The sequence below is a fragment of the Brassica napus genome, unplaced genomic scaffold (assembly GCF_020379485.1).
Source record: "Brassica napus cultivar Da-Ae unplaced genomic scaffold, Da-Ae ScsIHWf_1006;HRSCAF=1412, whole genome shotgun sequence".
NCBI lineage: Eukaryota > Viridiplantae > Streptophyta > Magnoliopsida > Brassicales > Brassicaceae > Brassica > Brassica napus.
The window spans coordinates 759-9,627 of record NW_026014438.1 but is presented as its reverse complement, the minus strand read 5'-3'; the positions used below and the strand labels follow the sequence as shown (position 1 = coordinate 9,627).

The window sequence follows — 8,869 nt, the reverse complement described above, 5'->3', positions numbered from 1 at the left end:
TTCTCGTGTTCTTCTTTCTTTATTTTCAAGTTCATTCTCCTTCAAGTTCTTTATAATTTGAAGCTCTTTCGATTTTCAAGTTCCTTCTCCTCCTTACCATACAACACGATCAAAACATTTTGATTAAAAAAAGTTCATGTTCTATCCTCTCCCCAAACAAAACGAGCAAACACATTTTGATCGAAACAAGTTCATTTTCTCACCTTCTCTTGATCACAAATTTTATTCACAAAACAATCAAAAACAATTTCTATATGGCATCTTCTTCTAATGAATATATTTTTTTAAGAACTTTTAACTAAGAAACTCCCAATAAAGCTCAAAATCTATGGATTTCTTAACTAAATTTCTTAATTAACTTTTATTATTAAATAAATCATTAAGAAACCCAAATGGAGTTATAGAGTTAATGATGCTTTTAGTGAATGAGACACGTGTCCTCCTCTTTTGGACATAGCTCGTGATGACGTGGCAGCCTATGGAGTCTTTCTGTTCTACTTTATTAATATATATACTAGGGATTAACCCGGGCTACGCCCGGGATTTTTTTTTCTAATTTAAGTTGTTAATAATTTATATTTAGGTTATGATATATATTTATATAAATGTTAAGATGCATGTCATAATTAAAATTTATTTTTATATTTTAACATGTTAAATTAACATATTTTTACTATTAAATATCTTTTTTGTAATTTTGTTGGCTATCTAGTTAACATATTTAGCAAAACTATATGTTGAGTGTTGGATAAATGTTTAGATATTTAATTAAACTGCAGAGTATTTTCGGATCGACCACATGTTCAACAATCGGTCGATCCGTAAAAAGATGGTCGATCTCCTTGGCCAGGTAAGTACAATTTTAGCAAAAATATCTTTTGATTTTCACATATTAAGTATATAACTATTCTTTTGAATATGTTTTTTCAAATTGTATTTTTTGATTAAATTATTGTATTATACTGTTTATGTAAATATTTTTTGATGTTTGAATTTGTGTTGTTCGTATACTTAACCTAGATATATTGATGTTTAACAATTTTATTGTTTCTGGATATAGAAAATACTGATATATCAAAACATATCTAATACTTGTTAAAGATCAGTATAATGTAAATTACTTCAATATTTAAAAATAACCATTTGTTTTTTTTTATTTTTTATTTTACATCAGAAATTATTTTTATTTAAAAACTTCATTCATATATAATATAATTGTTTAAGTTTGGAAGATTAATCTATATATATAAATTATGTAATTTTTCAAAAATAATTCAAGATATTATATATTGAGTAACTGAATAAAAAGCTGAATTTCTTATCTTGAAAATCAAATATTTATAGTTTGTCTTCATTTATATACTCACCAACCATAATGATATTTAAACTCAGAAGTTTTTTAAAAAACTTAGTTTTAAATATAAATGAATTTAATAAATTAAATTCATCACCTATAATGTTCTGTAAATATATTTGAAAAACTCTCTAAAATTATATTTTAAGCATAATATTACTATTATTTAATTTAAGTTATTTTAAGCATAATATATGCTAAACCAACTTAAATTATATTTACAATAGGCCCATCCTAAACTGGTAATAAACCCAAAACACATACTAAACCAACATGAACCAATACCTGATTTGGCGAGGAATGAAGTGTTTCGGGATAAACGCTTGAATGATTATTAACTGTAATGGTTTGATCATAAAGAGTTAGTACGAATATTAACAATAAAATTATGGATTTGATTAATTTAAATTTGTAAGAATACATTTGAGTCTATGAAAAGCAATTCAATCCCATGAATAAGTTTGGTTTTGAAAGTTGCGGGTTTCCCAACAATGAATCCACCTAACAAAAAGTTCGTTGTTATAAAAAATCTCTTTCAAGGTCATAAAGGTTTTTGGACGGCAAGAGTTGATGGTGGAACCATTTTTTGCTCGAGTACTTTGAAGTTTCCTTGATAGTGTGAGGTTGATTTGATGGAATAATGAGTTTTATAGAGACTTTCTTGATGTAAAACTATACATTTTTTTTTTTTGTTAAATGTGGTATTTCCTTTTTATATAATTTTACTACCATTTTAAGATAGATGTACATTTTAAGATCGATGTTTAAATTTTAATGTACTTTTCCATTTTTTAAAATGTTTATTCCATTTCTTATATTTTTTATTTACGTAATCTTATATTTTATATTTTAAATAGATATTTCAATCTTAATGTACTTTTTCCATTTTTTTAAATTGTGTATTTACTTTTATCATATATTTTATATTTTAAGATAGATGTTTAATGCTTAATGAACTTTTTTCCTTTTTTAAAAAATTGTGTATTTACTTATTATTATATATATAATTCATATATTATATATTTATATTATTTACTTATTATTTATTTTCCTGTATATGTATTTCCATTCTTGTACTTTTTATTTACTTAATATTTTATTTTATATTTTAATATAGATGTTTAAATCTTAATGTACGTTTTCTCTTTTTTTTTTTTAAATTGTATATTTCCATGTTATTGTTATACTTTCTATTTACGTAATATCTATATTTTAAATTTTAAGATATATTTTTAAATCTTAATGTAATTTTCCATTTTTTAAATTGGGTATTTTCTTATATATATATATTTACTTATTATTTCTTTTTCTTTATATTGTGTATTTCTATTTCTTATACTTTCTATTTACTAATAATTTTATAATTTAAGATAGATTTACATTTTAAGATAGATGTTTAAATACTAATGTACCTTTTTCCTTTTTTAAATTTGTATTTCCTTTCTTATACTTTCTATTTGCGTAATATCTATATTTTATATTTTAAGATAGATGTTTAAATCTTAATATACTTTTTTCCATTGTTTTAAGTTGTGTATTTCTTTTTCTTATACTTTTTATTTACTTAATATCTATATTTACATTTTAAGATAGATGTTTATATTAATGTACTCTTTCCATTTTTTAAAAATTGTGCATGTACTTATTATTGTATATATAATTCGTATATTTATATTATTTATAATATTACTTATTATTTATTTTTATATATATTGAGTATTTCTCTTTCTTATACTTTATATTTAGTTAATATCTATATTATTATTTTAAGATAGATGTTTAAATCTTAATGTATTTTTACATTTTTAATGTAAAACGACAATGTTTAATAGAAGAACTTGGACAAATAGTCAAATAGTTATTTATGTTTTTTTTTTTATATAAAATGGTAATGTATTATGGAGATAAGCCACTTTTTTTAGTGAAAAATAGAAATCTTACATATTTAATGTAGTTTTTCCATTTTTTATTTTGTATGTTTTACATATTATTGTTATTCTTAAATATAAAATGGTAATCTTACATATGTTTAATGTAGTATTCCATTTTTTTTATGTTGTATGTTTACATATTATTTATTATTTTCGAAATTATATATAATGTTTTTTTTGCAAAAGTAATTTTACATTATGGAGATAAACCGTCTTTTTTTAGTGAAAAATGGTAATCCTACATATGTTTAATGTAGTTTTTCTATTTTTATGTTGTATGTTTACATATTTTTTTTTTTAAATTAAAAATGTAAAATGGTAATCTTACATATGTTTAATGTAGTATTTCCATTTTTTATGTTGTATGTTTACATATATTATTATTTTCGAAATTATATATATGTTTTTTTTTTTTTATATAAAATGGTAATGTTACATTATGGAGATAAGCCGTCTTTTTTTCAAGTGAAAAATGGTAATCTTACATATGTTTAATGTAGTTTTTCTATTTTTTATGCTGTATGTTTACTATTATTATATTTTTGCGAAAATTAGTAATATTAAAGTGTAAAAATTTTTTATGCCACGTGTCATCTTTTGGGAGAAGTTTTTTTTGTTGATGTGGACGCTCTATGGAGCCTCCAAAGGTCCCTTTTATTAGTAAGGATTTTTTATGTTGTATGTTTACATATATTTATTATTTTCGAAATTATATATAATGTTTTTTGTTTTTTTATATAAAATGGTAATGTTACATTATGGAGATAAGCCGTCTTTTTTTCAAGTGAAAAATGGTAATCTTACATATGTTTAATGTAGTTTTTCTATTTTTTATGCTGTATGTTTACATATTATTTATATTTTGCGAAAATTAGTAATATTAAAGTGTAAAACTATTTTTTATGCCACGTGTCATCTTTTGGGAGAAGTTTTTTTTGTTGATGTGGACGCTCTATGGAGCCTCCAAAGGTCCCTTTTATTAGTAAGGATTACTTTACGAGGTAGCCAAATAATATAAGCTTAATAAATAATTTGAAAAATCTTCAAAAATAGTCAAATGGACCTTTACTGTTAAAAGAAAAAATCCAAAAAACAAAGACCAATTTAAGAAGAATACAAGATGTATTCATTGTTAGAAAGAAGTATATCTAAATAAATAAATGTGGACACAAAACTTTGTAACGTTGTTATAATAATGTCAGTATGCTTTCCATGAACAAAATGGCAATATTGTTGAAAATAATGATATTTTATTGAAAATAAATTTGTTAATCAGTTTTGCTAAATTATTTATATAAATTTAATCTCGAAAAAGAAAATAAAGAAAAGAAGGAAAGTAGCCGCCTCATCTTCCTCGTCTCTCGAGTCGTTAAGCTCTCTCTCTATGGGGAGCTCGATTTAAGGGTTTCCTCCGTTTATCAATCGATTCACCGTCTCGTCTCCCTCAAAGCTCTCTCTCTCTCTGTCCCGGTAGGTAATCTATCTCTCTCTCTCACTCAGTTTTAGGGTTTGGTTCACATTAGGGTTTTGATTCATGTATTCATCTAGGGTTTCTTCCTTTCGTCGATTGAACAGATGGGTTAATCGATTAGATCATAAAGTAGGAAACTTTCGAGCGCTGTAACAAGTTCTTTAGGATATGTATGGAAAGAACAAACCTTTGTGCTTAAGTAACTCCTTAACATGTTGTTGCAGGTTTGCATCCTAAGAGCCATGCCTAAAGAGAGGAAGCAACGCTCTGTATCTCATGAGAGGTTTAAAGGATCGTCCTTGTATTGCGAGTCAAGCCGTGCGTTGAAGCCAAGTGAGAAGCAAGTTAAGGAATGGGAAGAAGCTCGATGTCCTGTCTGTATGGAACATCCTCACAACGGAATCCTTCTCGTTTGTTCTTCCTATGATAATGGCTGCAGGCCTTACATGTGCGACACTAGCCACCGGCATTCAAACTGTTTCGATCAGTACCGTAAAGCTTCTAAGCAGACCCCAACTGAGACAGAAGGTGTAGTAGCTGAGGTTGCATCTGTGGTAACAGTTGTGGATCCGAGAGAAGGAGAAGGCATTGTAGAAGCAGAGGCAGAGCAAGAGAATGGCAAACCGAAGCTTACTTGCCCGTTATGCCGTGGAATATAAAAGAATGGGTGGTTGATGAGTCTGCTCGGTGTTTCATGAACGCAAAACGTAGAAGCTGTTCTTCAGAGACTTGTGAGTTCAGCGGAACCTACTCTGATCTGAGAGAAGCACGCGAGGCTTCTGCATCCAGGAGTGAGGCCATCAGAAGCGGACCCAGAGAGGCAGAGAAGCTGGAGGAGGCTAGAAAGGCAGAGAGACTTGGGTGATTTGCTCAGCACACTGCAGTCTTCTTTTGCAGGAGGAGAAGGAAGAAGCAACAACGACGATGAGATCATGTCGTTTGATGATGGTGGTTGGCTTACAGTTTTCTTCCTCATCCGCGTGTTTAGACCAGAGTCTAGTGGGGCAAGTGGTAGTGGTAGTAGTAGCTGGTCGGGTACATCTAGAGCTAGGTCACAGGTAGGTGTGAGGAGGAGGTCTTCAAGGCTTTGGGGAGAGAGCTATGAAGGTGAGACAGGAACAGGAACACGTAGAGATGGGAGAGAACAATAATAATCCGTCTTCTGATGAACATGAGTCTGGAACTCAAAGACGCCGTGTCAGAAGAAGATTTTACATTGATGATGATGATGATGATGATGAAGAGGCGTAATGGCTCTCTCTCGCATAATATACAATTGGTTTTCTGAACTCTATAAAACAAAATATGGGGGAAGCTTTGTATTAATAACCCCCACCTCGTTTAAGCCTGTTCTGAAAATTTCTTTGCAGTTTGAAAAAAGTTTCCATTGAGAAACAAAATGTTAGAAATAATGGCTCCAGTGACACTTCATCTCCATCTTCAAATCCAGCTGTTTCTATGTCTGAGATTCGCAGGTACGTACTTGGGGGTAACCCTGAACGCATATCTGTTGAAAGAACACAACATTGCTGCATAAAGAAACTAAACAAGCATGGATTTGCAGAAGGATCTTTCTTCCAATGTGGATGCAGAAACTGCTTTGAGCTTATCAGCGAAACAAAACATCTTATATAAACACTAACTACAATCTAGTTCCTTGGTTCTCACTTCTTGCCTTGAGGCCACAACCACATCTAACTATAAATCACCAAACTCGTCTGGGTCACATACAGAATCTATGAAGCAAAAGTTACTTGCAACAATCATCACCAAATTAAACAGAGTCTCTGGGTGAGACATTCTATCGAACACTTTGACTGCACAAAAGTTTTTTTTGGCAAAAAAAAGGATAAAACTAACGCCGTTGCCGGGGATCGAACCCGGGTCACCCGCGTGACAGGCGGGAATACTTACCACTATACTACAACGACTTTGTTGCTAACCGACTACACAAAACCTTGATAATTCGTGAATGTATGTGATAAGCCCAGGGATGAGCTTATCTTGCTGGTGACAGATTGTAAGAAGATTGAAGAAGAAGGAAGAACGAAGAAGACAAAGCATGAAGGCGTTTAGGGATTTTCACCCTTTTGATTTTTATGTTTATGTTTGATAATCATTTGTTACAGCAAAGACCAAGACTATAAAAAAAACGTTCTCCTAGAGAGAAAAGAGAGAGAGAAACGCGTGTGAGGGAAGAGTCCCGACGTCGGCTGCGCGTCTGCGCGCGTGTAGGTGCCGGTGGCTCCTTCCTTGTCGATCCAGTTTAGGTCTCCCTCTGTGAGCGTCGATCTGCTGTCCTATCCGATATATTTTCGGATCTGGGCGAGGGTTTTGCCGTCGGAAGAGCTCTGCTTACGGCGGTTTTCAAACGGCGGTAACTTACCCTTCTTTGGATTCGTGGTGAGGAAGAAGGACGTGGCTAGTCGCGACAGTTTTGGTTTGAAGTTAGGGTTTATTCCAGGAGGCGGAGGCTCTGATAGCTCCGCCGTCGCCGATTAAGTTTCTGGGGGGTGGAGGCTTCTTCAGCTCTGCGTCGCCGGCAAAATCTCGGGAGGTGGAGGCTCTCTCAGCTCTGCGTCGCCGGATCGTGCTCCGAGGGGTGAAGGCGTCCTTTACCTTTTTCATCGGCTTTTGTTTCTTTCTTCTGCTTAATCTTTAGATTAGTTTTAGGGCTTTTGTTTTTGTGTTTTTTTTTTTTCTGGCGTTGGCGGTTGAGATCCTAGGTTGTTCTCTCGTTGGAGGAAGTGAGAGGTATCCGTATCAAGATGGTGATGTTTCGTGAGCCGATTATGTTACTCTGGTGTGTGCTCGAACGGTGGCGGTGACGATCTTGCTCCGGCGATTGATCTCTCCGGTAAAGATTACACAAGAGTAAAAGACGGCGGTGGTGAAGAGTGAGTGGAGGTCATGGGCTCCGGTTGTCACGGTGAGGCATGTTCCTGTAGTAGCCGGTGAGATGCGTTCGTGCTCCGACGTAGGTTCTCCCGGTGGTGGCGACGTTCGCGGTGTCGCTCCTCGTGGTAGGGCGAATCGCTTGTCGGCGATGCTGGGTGGATGTTTAACGGACTTGGGTCTAAGGGGTTGGATATTTGCATTTCTGGGCTGTGTGTTTGGGCTTTAGGTGTTTGTAAGGTATTTTGGACCAAGGCCTAATAAAATTCAGTTGGGAAAAAAAAAAGACAAGACTATATTGAAGAAATAAAGGGCTTAAGGACTTAACAGCCCACTAGTAAATATCCAAGCCCATTGATCTTCTCAGTACGTGAGAGCTAAGGAATGAGGAGTATACCATAAATGAAGTGGTAGGGAGTGAAGTGAGAAGAGACGGTGACAATAGCGGGAGGAGAGAGTGAGAGGAACGGCCATGTTAATAAGAAACTCATTTAAACGACTCAGTTTAGGCATAGCACTCATTGCTTAATGGGCTTTATGGGCGTATTTTGTGTTTTTTCCGAACAACACCTATTTCATTGTTTTCATCCATCCTTCTTTTGATTAGGTCAAATGTCCTCTTTCACTCTCTTTTCCCTCGGTTTCCAATATGATAGTTTTTTACCGAACACCTATTAGGATCTGTGGTAAATGTATCGCTCTTGATAGGACCATTTTACAAAAGAAAAAAAAGTCTCATCTTTTTTTTTTTTTTTAAATCTCATCTTATAAAATCTCTTCTCTCCATGTTCCTAGAAAATATCTATGGTTTCCAGATTTGTCTTCTTTCTATATACTACTTCTCCATTTGTAAACAATAATTTTTCCAACTATATATACAATTTTTAAACGATATATTTTTCTAATTTATATATTATTTATTCATATACATACAATCAAATGTTCAACTATACAACCCCAAACTAACTTAATCATATTTTACATAATCACAATCGCATACAACACTACATATACTTCTTTTACGTTTTGTACCATCTGAACGTTTGGCCAAATCCTCGCTTCACTTCACGACCACAAGAGAACACTCTGTAGTAGGTAAACACTGCATTTATATAAATAGTGGGCATTGTATTTGTTATTCGTTCATTACTCCTTTTTTGGAACAACAAATTATTATATTAACTAAATGTCCATCGGATTAATTTCGACGGCTAAACG

The 8,869-nt window shown here is 32.3% G+C and overlaps 1 non-coding gene and 1 pseudogene across 1 annotated transcript; one reads left to right on the top strand and one right to left on the bottom strand.

The window, feature by feature from the left end:
- Window positions 1–4,513: 4,513 nt before the first annotated feature.
- LOC125595211 lies at window positions 4,514–6,164 on the top strand (annotated as a pseudogene).
- A 451-nt stretch (window positions 6,165–6,615) lies between these two features.
- Window positions 6,616–6,687, bottom strand: TRNAD-GUC. Its single transcript has one exon. It is a non-coding gene; the product is annotated as a tRNA-Asp (tRNA).
- Between the last annotated feature and the right edge of the window lie 2,182 nt (window positions 6,688–8,869).